We start from the raw sequence: 14,274 nt of genomic DNA on the forward strand, positions 1-14,274 counted from the left end.
AAAGTCAGCTGTGAATCAGACAGGCTGCAATTCTCATCACTCCAGTAATAAAATGACCACATGGTCTTTCTACCCGGCCCAGAGCCCAAGAAACGACCATCACTTTGGCTCCACAATGTCAAAACCGTTGAAGCACACCATCTGCTAGGCATTTCTGTTGCTACTTGCTCCTCCTTGTAACTACATAAACATTCATTTACCATCAAGTATATACTTCCAGAAGGCTCACCTAGGAGAAGGTGAAAAGGCAGATTCTCTCACTGCTTTCGACTTCTGTCACCAATATCTTCTGAGCAAAAGGAATAAAAGCATGGATCACATTTATGCTGAATAGAAAAGGCAAACAATAAAAATGTGAGGGGAAATTATATATCTTTGGAGGCTCTGCTCACCTGGAAAATATCGTTTGCAGCCTAGAACTCCAGTGGTCATATTTTCCAAACACAACCACAAACTCAAAGCATGAAGATAAAGAGAGAACCTCTATCCATTAGTTATGGCATTCCAAAAAAGGACAACTGTTCTCTTAATCATCACTGGAGTGCAAGTTATTTTATTGAACACTGAGAAAAAAAGCTATGCATGTAATTTTTTTCCCTCCATGTTTCCCATTATAGAGGAAACTAATGTGATAATATCTATCCAAAGAAGAAAATTTAAGTCAAAGAAAAGAAATGAACATATAATTGGCACTTATATATTCATGTAAGAACTAAGCCATTAGTTATGAGATAGGGAGGGTGGGAGGGAGACACAATAGGGAGGGGATATGGGGATTTATGTACATGTATAGCTGATTCACTTTGTTGTAAAGCAGAAACCAACACACCATTGTAAAGCAATTATACTCCAATAAAGATGTTAAAAAAAAAAAGAACCAAGCCATGTAGAATTTCAATATGTGCCTGATAATGTACTTCTAGAATCAAATGCCAAAAGCAGCAGCGAAATGTCCAATTCTGTCTGAGCTTGACTCATGTTAATTTTCACTCTGAAAGATCACTCAATTAAGTGATGAAATGAGAAAAATGCAAAAAAAAAACCCACAAAAAATGTAAAGATAATACCTTCCATCTCTGCTTAAGAGAAACTATGCCTATGTTAACTCAGCCAATGTGAAACTAAAAATGGAAAGAAGGAGTGAAGGCCAACCAGAAGATGGAAAGATGGAGAAAGCAGTGGATGAAAATAGCAATAATCAGTGATGCCCTGGTAAGTGATTTTTGAGGGCCTGCAACAGAGAGGAACCCATTAACCATCGGTCAGACTGAGTGTGGTCCACCAAAAGCTCTTACTAAAGGCCCAGCCACTACACTTTCTTACTCAGAGACTTTATCCTATTTTATGACTTGAACTTTTACTATCATAGTGGTGCAAAATTTTCTTCAAAATCTCTTTCATCACTCTTATCATTTTTAATTCTGCTGCCACTAGTGTTGTGCTCTATGTCTTCAAGTCTGAATCACTGAAATATTCAATTCCATGGTCTCTCAAACTCTAAATTCTCTCTGCCTTTATTCTGCTGGACTAAACGAACTCAAATATGATTCTCTGATTTGCAACCCTTAGGGAGAGCTAATTTCCCACCATATGAGATGTATGATTTCTTTGTTCATCTTCATTTAAGTTTTAGCTAATATTTATTGACACAGACACTGAGTTGAGTACCTACCAGGGATTATCTCAGTTACCATGCAGAATATGGTAGGGGTGGTAATGTTTTTATTTTAATGATATGGAAACTAAGGTTCGCAGAGATTAAATAACTTAGCCACAGTCAGTCGTAGCTAGTAAGAGTAGAGCAGGTATTTAAACCAATAAGAAAAGAAATGATAATTATGTGACATGAGAGAGGTGCAAGTGAATGTTACGGTGGTCATCGTATTACAATTTTTAAATGTATCAAATTAACACATTGTACACTTTAAAGGTACACAATAGTATATGTCCATTATATTTCAGTTAAAAAATGACAACACAAAAAAATAAACACACAACAACCTGACTTCAAAGCTGGTGCTCTTCATCACTCTGTGATTTGCTTTCATACCACCTAGCTTTACTTCCTCCTAATGTCAACACACCTGCCTTCCATTCAGAGTCTGTATTTGCCTCTCTCATCTATCTCTGTTTCTCTGTCCTTCTCTCTCTCCCTCTACCCCCATCCTCTTCCCTTCCTGTCTCTACACATACACACACACACACACACACACACACACACACACACACACACTTCCTTACGCGGTCTTCCTTACATAGAACACATTACTTATCCTTCATATTCTCTATCTAAACATTTCAAGACAAAGTTCAAGTCATGTTCAAGTTCTCCTCTTTTCTGAAAGCTTTCATAAATACTTACCATTATTAATTTCCCTATGCTTTCAACTCCAACAGAACCCATAGTTTACCATAGAAATTATTACACATGTTGCCCTGGGTCATTCACAATTTTTTTCTTGTATTCGTATCTCTATAACTCATTTAGAGCTCTTTCAAAGCAAGGAACTTGTAGTTCTATATAATATACAATATCAATGTAAGTTGTCATTATTATTTCTATTGTTATACTTCTGTATACTCTGCTGATACCAGTGTACTGAGCATATAATGGGTACTCATTAGGATCCATGTTCATTTATTAATGGCAGAGTTGTAACTTAAACATAGGCTTTTGATTTTCCAATTCAGTTGAATGAAACTGCAACTTACAACCAGCTATAAGCCTTTGGAACCAGAAGCCTGGTAAAAGGAAGCTTCCTGTCCTCAAGAGTTTGAAGACCAGAACACTCAGACCTGTTTAAATGCACCAAAGGGACAGGCAGATTTGTTATAAATAACAATAAAATAATTCAAAGTGTGTATCCACTAAAAATATTTAATACTGATGTTCAGTGGACAAATCCACTAGTATTCACAGGGAAATTATGAAGATATAAGAATAACCACTCAGTAAAATTGTCCAGTCCTAAAGCTTCTTCAAAAACAGAAATACAGAGGAAATTCTGAGTGAAAAGAAAATATATTTTGGCTTAGACTAAGAAAAAAGTTTTGAGTTGTCAGAAATGTGATGGCACTGAAACTTTACCAACCCTGGATCATTACCCATCAGAAATGTAATAGGACAGATTCCTGTCTGAGAAGAATACATTAATATATTCTAAGCTTATTTCCAAACTTTCTATTCTTGATTCTAGATTTTTATGTTCTTGAGTGTCTGAAAACGTACACAGCTGAAACCACAGTGTTGCATAACACAGAGCAGAGGTTCTTAACTCTGGTCGCATATTACAATCCCTTAGAGAGCTTTTTTTTTTAGCATCTTTATTGGAGTATAATTGCTTTACAATGGTGTGTTAGTTTCTACTGTATAACAAAGTGTCTGTCATACAGAGTGAAGTAGGTCAGAAAGAGAAAAACAAATACCTTAGAGAGCTTTTTAAAAATTCTTAAGAACAATCACTGCTTAAGAACAATAGACTAATTAAATCAGAATCTCTAGGGATAGGTCTGGATGATCATATTATTTTAAATGCTGCCCAGGGGGCTCCAGTGTGTATCTGGGACTAAGGACCTTGCCATTGAGCATGGCATGGAAGTTATGGAGGTTAAGAATAATCATTGATGTTTGCATGAGTCATGGGAAAACCGTCAAGTAGTTCCCATAATAGATCTGACTTTGATCAGAGCCAGATCATAATAAAGACATGGACAAATATGAATTAAATAAAATAAGTGTGGGCCAAAAAAACCATGTTCCTAATCATTAGAGAAATGCAACTCAAAACCACAATGAGGTATCACCTCACACCAGTCAGAATTGCCATCGCGAAAAAATCTACAAACAATAAATGCTGGAGAGGGTGTGGAGAAAAGGGAACCCTCTTGCACTGTTGGTGGGAATGTAAATTGATACAGCCACTATGGAGAACAGTATGGAGGTTCCTTAAAAAACTAAAAATAGAACTACCATATGACCCAGCAATCCCACTACTGGGCATATACCCTGAGAAAACCATAATTCAAAAAGAGTCATGTACCACAATGTTCATTGCAGCTCTATTTCCAATAGCCAGGACATGCAAGCAACCTAAGTGTCCACTGACAGATTAATGGATGAAGGAGATGTGACACATATATACAATGGAATATTACTCGCCATAAAAAGAAATTAAATTGAGTTATTTGCAGCAAGGTGGATGGACCTAGAGTCTGTCACAGAGAGTGACGTAAGTCAGAAAGAGAAAAACAAATACCATATGCTAACACATATATATGGAATCTTAAAAAAAGTGGTTCTGAAGAACCTAGGGGCAGGACAGGAATAAAGACGCAGACGTAGAGAATGGACTTGAGGACATGGGGAGTGGGAAGGGTAAGCTGGGACGAATTGAGAGAGTGACATGGACATATATACACTACCAAATGTAAAATAGATAGCTAGTGGGAAGCAGCCGATTAGCACAGGGAGATCAGCTTGGTGCTTTGTGACCACCTAGAGGGGTGGGATAGGGAGGGTGGGAGGGAGACGCAAGATGGAGGGGATATGGGGATATATGTATACATATAGCTGATTCACTTTGCTATACAGCAGAAACTAACACACCATTGTAAAGCAATTATACTCCAATAAAGATGTTAAAAAAAAAAAATTAGGCCAAAGACCTTAAGAGACACCTCACCAAATGGAAAATAAGCATTTGAAAAGATACTCCACATTGTATGTCTTCAGGAAAATGCAAATTAAAACAACAACAAGATACCACTCCACACCTATTAGAGTGGCCAAAATTCAGAACGCTGACAACACCAAATCCTGGCTTGGATGTGGAGCGACAAGAACTCAAGCATTGCTAATGTGAATGCTACAGCTACTTTGCAAGTGTGGCAGTTTCTTACAAAACTAAATATACTTTTACCATACTATATAGTTCATGCTCATGGTGTTTATCCAAAGGCGTTGGATAACTTATATCCACACATAAATCTCCACAGGTATGTTTAGAGCATCTTTATTCATAATTGGCTAAACTTGGATGCAGTCAAGATGTCCTTGAGGGGATAATAGATAAATAAACTATGTTACACCCCCCCCCCAAAAAAAACAGACAAAAACCCGTGTCCTAGCTCTCACTTTTATATAAATATTATTTCTGAGCCTCATTTTCCAGTTTATTCGTTATCGTAAATTGGTCAGTGGGACTGCGTTTTCCCTTAACTTGCCTTCCAGCTGCTGAATGTTGCATTAATAGGTCCCATTTATGTGTCATTATCACAGAATCTGTTGACGTCAAGTACTCCACTCTCTGGCTGTGACACTGGGTATTTTTAACTATGATGATGGCCAGAGCCACAGACAAACATTCCAGGATTACAATAACTGCAAATCAGAAGACATAATCAAAAAAATAGAGCCAGCAGTAAAAATGATTGATTGTTAACAAATTTCTGCCTTTATGCATATTTTCTAGGCAGTTTGGAGATTACTGTTCTTGATATAATAAATTCAGATTGGGGTATGAGAAGCCGAAATTGATAAAAGTTGAAATCTAAAAGTTAGAAAGAAACCTACAAAAAGAATTTTTATTACAGGTGATTCACACACACACACACACACACACACACACACACACAGATACATCATAAATAATACTCTCTGACTTCAGTAATAAAGACCATACTGAAAATGCTTGAAGTCTGACCGAAATTTGTAATATTTTAAACCATGAGTTACAGGCATATTAATAAAGGTTGTAAAATGATCTAAAAAAGATGCAGACAATAGCTGCTGTGAATTCACTAAATGAAATGATAGCTTTAAGTGATTATACAGTTTATCAGAAGCTTGTTTGATCAACCATGTTTTTGAACAGACATGTGATGTGACATAGATAAAGTATAAAATATACTTCTCAGTGCTACTGAGAAAACTGTCATTTCCAAAACAAGAGGAGGAAAACTGTCAAATTAGGCTAAGTTATGTATTAATATTTAGCATTCTGTTTCCAAAGCAGCCTTAGTGAATATCCAAAGGCCCAGCTCTTCTTCTTCTGCCTATGGATGTGCAATGAAATATTCTCTATTTTTGCATTTAAATCTGCCATCTCAAAGGTTGTACGTTGTTCTCCTGACTGGGAGCCACAAGAGTGGTTTCATACTTGAGTTCCTTTGTGACTTCCAGATCTTTCTTTGGAATTTCTCAGTCATTTTGGATTTGAGTATATCACCAAGGGCTGCCTGGGTGACCACCACACAGCAATCTCATGTTCTAATGTGTGTGTGTGTAGCAAAACCCTAAGACTATGCTTTGCTTCAGTAACTTAAAAGAGGAAGTTGGAGAATCGTCTTCAATTAACTCCATCAGAAGAAGCACTGAATTCATAATGACTTAGCTTTACTTACTAGAAAGACTTCAACAAACACACAAAACATTCTGAAGAGGAAGTCTGACTTTATTATTGGTAAGTTATAGATTATTTTATCCATCGTAGCAGATGAACTGTCTCATTTAACCAATGGCCATAGAGTGAATGAGTGAATTTACACATAACACTGGTAATTCCAACCAGTTACGACAATTGATTTAAACTGATTTTTTTTTCACATTTGCTGAGGGGCAGTGTTCCTTTTGTATGGCTCCCAGATTCTATGGATTGACAATAAATTCACAATGAAAGGTTATCTTGTTTTCCTAACTGTCTTATCACTTGTTCCAGGATCTTTTTAGTGCTATTTGTGGAATACCCTGCAGAGTTACTGACTGATATGCTGTTCCATTCCTATCTTTGTAGGGCAAGGAAGAGCAGTACAGATGTCTGCTTATTTTGTAGTAAGAGCAAACATCATCCATCTCTTTCACTGCAGTAAGAATCTAAAAGTTATATGAAAAAGAAACCATACAACCTACTTTGTATTGCTTACTTGGCCAAAATATTTTGGGAAAAAGTTGTTTTTGATTAAGAATGAGTGAGGAATAACGAAAATAATTGAAGGAAAAGGAGATCATCAAAAAATTATTCAAGAAAATTTAATGTAACTGAGAGGTAACCTTCTAGGTTGAAATGGCCAACAGAGACCCCAGCAGAGTGGATAAACATAGACCTATACAGAGGCACATCATGTGAAATCTTAGCACATGGAAGACCAAGAGAAGTTGTACTAAATTTCAGAAATTAAGGGGAAAAAAAAGACTCATGCTCATGTGCAAACGAACAACATTCAAATGGCAAAATGTCTTCAGGCTTCCAAGAAGCTGAAAGATACCAGAGTAAAGCCTTCAAAATACTTCAATCTTGAATTACATTGTCAATCAAACTATACATAAAGTGTAAAGGTGGAATAAAGACATTTTTAGACAAGTGACATCTCAAAAAATTAGCTTTCCCATGTACTCACCAGAAAGCAGGTACCAGATGATTTGCTCTTAAAGTGATTTCAATAGTCAAAACCAAGAGGGACCCGCTAAGTAGGATCTCCAACATATGAGACATGTGATGGAAACAGCAGAATGACAGTAAAGGGAGATTCTAGGGGAACAAATACAAGCCAGGTGCTGGGGGGATTGTTTTGTCCCATTCAGCCTATCCCCAGTGATGCCATCTACTAGAAATGCCAGAGGGCACCCACCTGTGCCCACCGGCAGGTCCCACTTACATTTCTCTTTGGAGTCAGTGTTGTGCTGGACGGTCTGTTTCTTATCAGGATTGCAGACTCACCACAGCTACAAACATCAGGGAACTTTGGGAAAAAACAAAACAAAACAAAAACAAGCCTTATTATTTACAAGTCTGGAGGGTACATGGCATGCCTGGGACCATACAGGGAGACTTCAGGAAGAGAGAGTGGGAAAGAAAGAGTTCTACTTTTATTGGGGTGGAGGTGAGGAGGATAGGGTTGCCTGGGTTCACTCTTCATTGGTGAATTGAAAACATAAGAGGGGGAAATTAAAGCATGGGGAAGGAAAAACCAGAGGTCAAATGGTCAGTTATCTAAGTCAGATGGAGATCTCTAAAATAAGGAAACTTTGTCAGGGTGGCCTGGGTCTTTATCTACCAGTGTAGCTGCCAATGTGCTTTGGGGTCTTTGAAGTGAATACCTCAGCAATCAAAAGCTTAATATTGGGCACTTTCATTATAATAAGAAAAGGCCACCTGTCAGGCTTCTGTACTACAGAGGATGGAATGAGGATGGGGAAGGATTGGGCACATGTGAGAACTGAAGTATGGAATGATTAATATACATTAATATAGAAAAGAAACTGAAAGTGGAAATGACAGTAGCCACTGAAGCAAACATTTTAATTAAACAATTAGAATTATTTTTGATAAAATTGTGTGTGTGAGTGCGTGTGTGGTTGTTAGAGCGGTGTGTTTATGGTTCAAGTTAGAGTTTCAGGGTATTTAATTTTGGGTTTTGAGATGATCAGCAAGGTATCAGATCATCCCATCTTCATTATTCGTCGTTGATTTCCCACAGAAGAGTAATCACTTAACACAGGTGTTTGATTTCTCTGCTCTGTTTCAGTCAAGCATACATTTTCTTCTGTCTACACATGCATCTTCTTTACATTCCCATTCATTGTTCATCCCCTCCAGACAATCTTCCATATGCACTGCTTGACTAAAACTGCCCTAAGAACGTAAATAAATTCACTGTTGCTAAATATAGCAGACACTTTTAAATCCCCATCTGACTTAACGTTGCAGAAACAAGGTGGTTGGCGATTTACCACATGCTCTCTTAGCGAGGACATCCCCTGCCCTTCCTAGTCTACGCAGAGTTGAATCAGGGGTCACTCCGTCCTAGGGAAAGACACGTAGCCAAGATCTGACTCAGCAGAGGACATAATTATAATGTCTTGAGCATCAGCCATTGGTCCATGGGTTAGCACATGACCTGACACATGGCATCAGCACTAATTCTAAGACTTTTGATTTAGTGACCAGATAGGAGTCACTCCCTTTTCTGTGGACTTAGGGAAAGGAGAGTGTCAACCTGGAGGATGTATTAAATAGTAAAGGGCAAATGCTTCAATAAGACCTTTGTGAAAGGATTTCAATATAAAATGGAATGAAAGGATGTGAAATGGAGAATCTCATGCATGTGCTCTCAGAAGGATGGAATTTAAGGACTAAGAGACTAAATGCCTGATTTACAGAAGGGTGAGATTTATCTCCTGACCCATGAACACCCGCCAAGAATGTCTCCCCATCCTCAAGCCAATGAATTTCCTGTGTGGATTCTGGCTGGACCACCCCCCCCACCCTTAAACTCCTTGTCCATAAACACAGCCCACCTCACAGCTCCATGGAGTTGGCTGTAGCTTGCTACAGCATCCTTTTCCCAAATTATGATTCCTCCGCTATCCCTGAATAAACTCAAGTTCAGGTCATTCATTTACTTCCTTATTGAGTTTGACACCTTTGTCAACTTGTCTTCTGGCTTTTGCCTCCCTCTTCAAACTTACTGCTTTGTGTACCATGCTACCATGGGGGGACAGAGCTGAAATTAAGAAAGGGACTAAATTCTGCTTTTTGCTTTGCATTGTTTTGAGATTTTTAAGCCCCTAGATATCTCCACACTTGAAATGATCATACACATATTTTCAGATAAATCTCCCATTTTCTTCAATTATTGTTTTTGTCAGTAACAAATGAAAATTTCCTCCATATTGTAACCATTCCTCACATTTGAGAGGTAGCACCGCTAAGTACATAGGTATGAGAATTGCAAAGCCAGGCTTCCTGTGGGACTTCGGGTAAGATGATTAACATCTTGAAGCTCAGTCACACCATAGGTAAAGCAGTGGGAATAGTGGAACTAATCTCACAGGATTCTGTGAGGATTAAATAAGATAATGCCTATGAAGTTCATAAAAGCAGGTGTGGAACATAGTAAGTAAAACATTTTTGCTAACATTGCTGTGGTCATTACTATCACCGTTGTTTCTCCATCCTGCTTCAAACACTCCCTTCATTTTGCCATTTTTGTTCCACATTCAGGTGGTTTTCCTAGGACCTGATTGCTTCTTCTCAGCTCCTATAGGGTTTATTCTACTTGATCTGAAATTACATGTTGATACTTCTCAGGTTCAGATCACCATCTCCCCTTCTCATCACTCTACACTTCCTTCCTAGGTAACCTCATTTATTCCCATAACATAGAATATGACTCTCCCCATGTACATGTACACTGCCAACACCACTCTATTGAGGGCTCGACTCATCTATTTATATCCACTCCAAGGAGCTTACATGTGGATCTCACAGTGAGCAGGAGTTTTCTCATCCTATCACTTTCATGATCTCTTGCATCCTCACCTGTTTACCAGGAAGGGCTCCACATCTCAACAAATGGTAATTCAGTTAGAATTCCTTGAGCAATTCTTTAGATCAAAAGCCCAAGAATCATTATTGACACCTTTCTTTCTCCTACCCTGCAGCCAATCAATTGCTAAGTGCTGTCAATTCTTCCTCTATTTGTATGTGCATTTCATTCTCTCTATCTCTGCTGCTGTCTAGATCTCTTATAACTGTACTTCATTCCTCCGATTTTGACTCTGTCTCTATCTTGTTTATTTTCCACATAGAGGACAGAATGATCTTTCAAAAATAAAAAGTGGATAGGTTATTCTTCTGCTTAAAAGCTGTTGATTGCATGTCATTTTCCTTAGAATGTACACTCAAATCTTTACTTTGATCTATACTATGATTTCCCACATTGACTTGCTTTCTGTTTCTTGATCAGATTCTTTGCCTACATGAGAGATGCTTGAGGGCCTTTTCTTCCGTTTGCAAGACTCTTCCTGGCCTAGTCGTGTTTACTCATATCCCCTGAGTACTCCTTTAATGTCACAATGTATTTTGTAACTTTCCAGTGTCTATCGCAATGCTTAGGACTCAATGGGGCTCAAAATACGTTTTCAAATGAATGAATGGCACTTATGTAATGATTCTTTGCTGCTTATTATGACAAATAAAAATGGGCAGAAAACAAATTACTGAGACTGGTGGTTAAAGTACACTTCTACTAGAAGGTTAAGATGGTTTCTTTTGTATAACTTTGTTTTTTCAACTTGACTGGGCCACAGGGTGCCCAGATATTGGGTCAAACAGTATTCTGGATGTTTCTGTGAAGGTATTTTTTAAGGTGACTAACATTTAAATTGATAGACTGAGTAAAGCAGGTTTCTATTCCTAATGTGGGTGGACCTCATCTGATGGAACAAAAGGCTGACCCTCGCCTGAGTAAGAGAGAATTCTTTCCTGCCTGATTGTCTTCAACCTGAGACATTGGCATTTTTTCTGCATTCAGACTCAAACTAAGACAGCATCACTTATTAGGTCTTGAGCCTGCCAGCCTTCCAATGGGAACTACGCTATCTGCTCTGCTAGGTCTCAGGCCTGTGGACTTGGATTGGAACTAAACCACTGGCTATCGTGGGTCTCCAGCTTGTTAACTTACCGTGCAGGTCTTGGAAATTTCCCATCTCCATAGTCACATGAGCCAATTCCTTGTAATAAATTTCTCTCTTTCTAGATGGATAAGTGGAGATGGAGGTGGGGGTGGAGGTGAGGGCGGGGGTAGGGTTGGAGATATATCCACCCATTGGTTCTGTTTCTCTGGAGAATTCTGACTAATACAGAGGCATTATGTGACTACAGCCAAAGTGACTTTTTGATTAATTAAGAATGTCTTTGAAGAGGTGAATCTCAGCCACATGGCACTGCTTTAGAATTTGACTATTCTGAATTAGCACGATCCATCCCCCAAATGCAACTGTATTCTCTGCTGTGGTCTGCACAGTGGCTGGCATAATTAGCATCTCATCAAATGTAATCTAAATGAATATTTTAAAAGACTAACCCTATTAAATATATAATACTTCCTATGCATATTTAAGCAGAATGTATAAATAAATATTTCTGTACATTATTTAAGAAATAGTTTGCTCAAAAAACTGTTAGTCTATGTGAGAAAAAATGTATATATCCAAACAGAAAATGTACAAAAATCAGTTCCAGGTCAATCATAGATTTGAAAATCAAAAAGCAAGGCTAAAAAATTTGTACAAGAAAAATGGTAAACTGTATTTGTGACAGCATAATTAGATTAAATGTTCTTAAAAAGACAAAAAAATGTGAGGAAAAGATAAATTTACTCATAGTACATTTTAAAACATCTCTATAGAAAGGATTTTCTGTAATTCAGGGAAATAGAATAGCTGGTACCAGAATATCTTTTTTTGTCAAAAACAACTAGTAAGATGGGGTAAAATAGGAGAAAATTGTCTGAAGGTATTGAAAAAATAAAAGAAATGTCTAAGAGTACTATTCTTTTTTTTAATAGTATTTTTTAAATTAATTAATTAATTAATTAATTTATTTATTTTTGGCTGCGTTGGATCTTCATTGCTACGCTCGGGCTTCTCATTGCTGTGGCTTCTCGTGTAGCAGAGCACAGGCTCTAGGCACATGGGCTCCAGTAGTTGTGGCATGTGGGCTCAGTAGCTGTGGCGCACGGGCTTAGTTGCTCCGTGGCATGTGGGACCTTCACAGACCAGGGCTTGAACCCATGTCCCCTGCACTGGCAGGCAGATTCTTAACCACTGTGCCACCAGGGAAGTCCCAAGAGTACTATTCTTGAGAAAAGAGAAGCAGCGGAGTTAAAATCCACATAAGCCCTCTCTTTTCCTTGAGGCCATTTCCACGTTCTTCTTGCAGGAATTTAAAACCCAAGAAGCCTGTGGTCTCACTGGGCAGGGAAGACAGAGGTCAGAGACCCAGGAGGCAAAGCCACTGCGGAGTGAGGGGGTAAAGTACAGGACACAAGGGGACTGCACAGATGGGACCCCCAAGATCTGGATCCAAAACACCTCAAGTCATTGCCTGACTCCTAAGCTGTCCTATCAGTAAGCACTACAGCCACATATCCATAAAAACCCTGGTAGCTACAGCTACTATCCATAAAAACTACAACTGATGAATCTCACAGACCGTTCAGTGGAAGAAGATAGACATAGACTAGCACATGGTATGATTCCAGTTACATGAAATTGAAGGACAGAGAAACGTAATCCATAGCGATACTACCCTGAGGTTTAAATGAATGACTTGGACCAGCATATGTCAACATGGCTTATTCTAAAAACACATAAAGAAAACAAAACAAGTTATCAAAAAATATATATAATATAATAACATTCAGTTAAAACCTAAAAATCTCAAAAGAATGCTTTATTGAGCTTACAAATTTATACACACGAAATCTGAAGCTACTATTTCACAAAATCTGGTGGAGGATACAATATTTCGTGTTATTCTCTATGCTGAAAATATTTATTTTTTAAAAAGAAGGTCTATGTGCTTTCCTTTAAACATTTTATCCTGAAAATAAGGTCATCAGTTGAAAAGTTGCTACGATGGAAACATAACCTCAGGTCAAAAGAACCGTGTGCTTTTGACAGGATTATTACTTTAAAAATGTATTGCTCAGAAGGACGCCTTAATTTATTATGTGCGGTTTAGATTTACTACTGAAAACTATATCATCCAAAAAAGTTCATTTTATGGGTTCAGACATCATTTCATACTAGGAATATTTAATAATGAAAACTCTTGAATATTTAAGAATGTATGTGAAAGTCTTACATAAAACATAGTAGTGTCTGTCTAACCTAATTTCTTCCTCAAAAAGTATACAGTTTAATAAAAAAGAAATCAATAATTTTGGCAGCATAATTACTTACACTTCCAAATCCAAATTTCCCAATTGGCCAAAAGAAAAATAGTTAAATAGCTCATCATATGAAAAAATATATATGGGCACTTAGAAATTATCTAAATTAATTTTTCATCTATATGGGGCCTATATTCAATGACAAGATGTTTGTACATTTAGCATATACCAATGTTTGCAGTTTCAATGTTGACTATTTGACATGCCTTCAAGCCCCCAAAGAGAACTTATTTCAGTTTAAGAGAACAAATATATTTTTAAAATATAATAAAACATTAAAAATATTTAATAAATATTTTCACATTGCTCTTAATTCAGTGACCTTGAACAAATCATCTGCCTTTACTGTGAACATATCTTTACGTGACTTCTGGGTTTACCTGTGATAATAAAGAGTTGCTTATTTCATTTCTTAACTTGGAGTTAAACTATGTAGACATTAATAAGAATGGGAAAGAATATTCCAATTGGTAACCATGAAAGAGAGAAGAAAAATTTTCCACTATTCTCAATAGGGCCAAAATAATGCACTTTGTC

This window comes from Balaenoptera ricei, chromosome 5 (genome assembly GCF_028023285.1).
Source record: "Balaenoptera ricei isolate mBalRic1 chromosome 5, mBalRic1.hap2, whole genome shotgun sequence".
Lineage (NCBI taxonomy): Eukaryota > Metazoa > Chordata > Mammalia > Artiodactyla > Balaenopteridae > Balaenoptera > Balaenoptera ricei.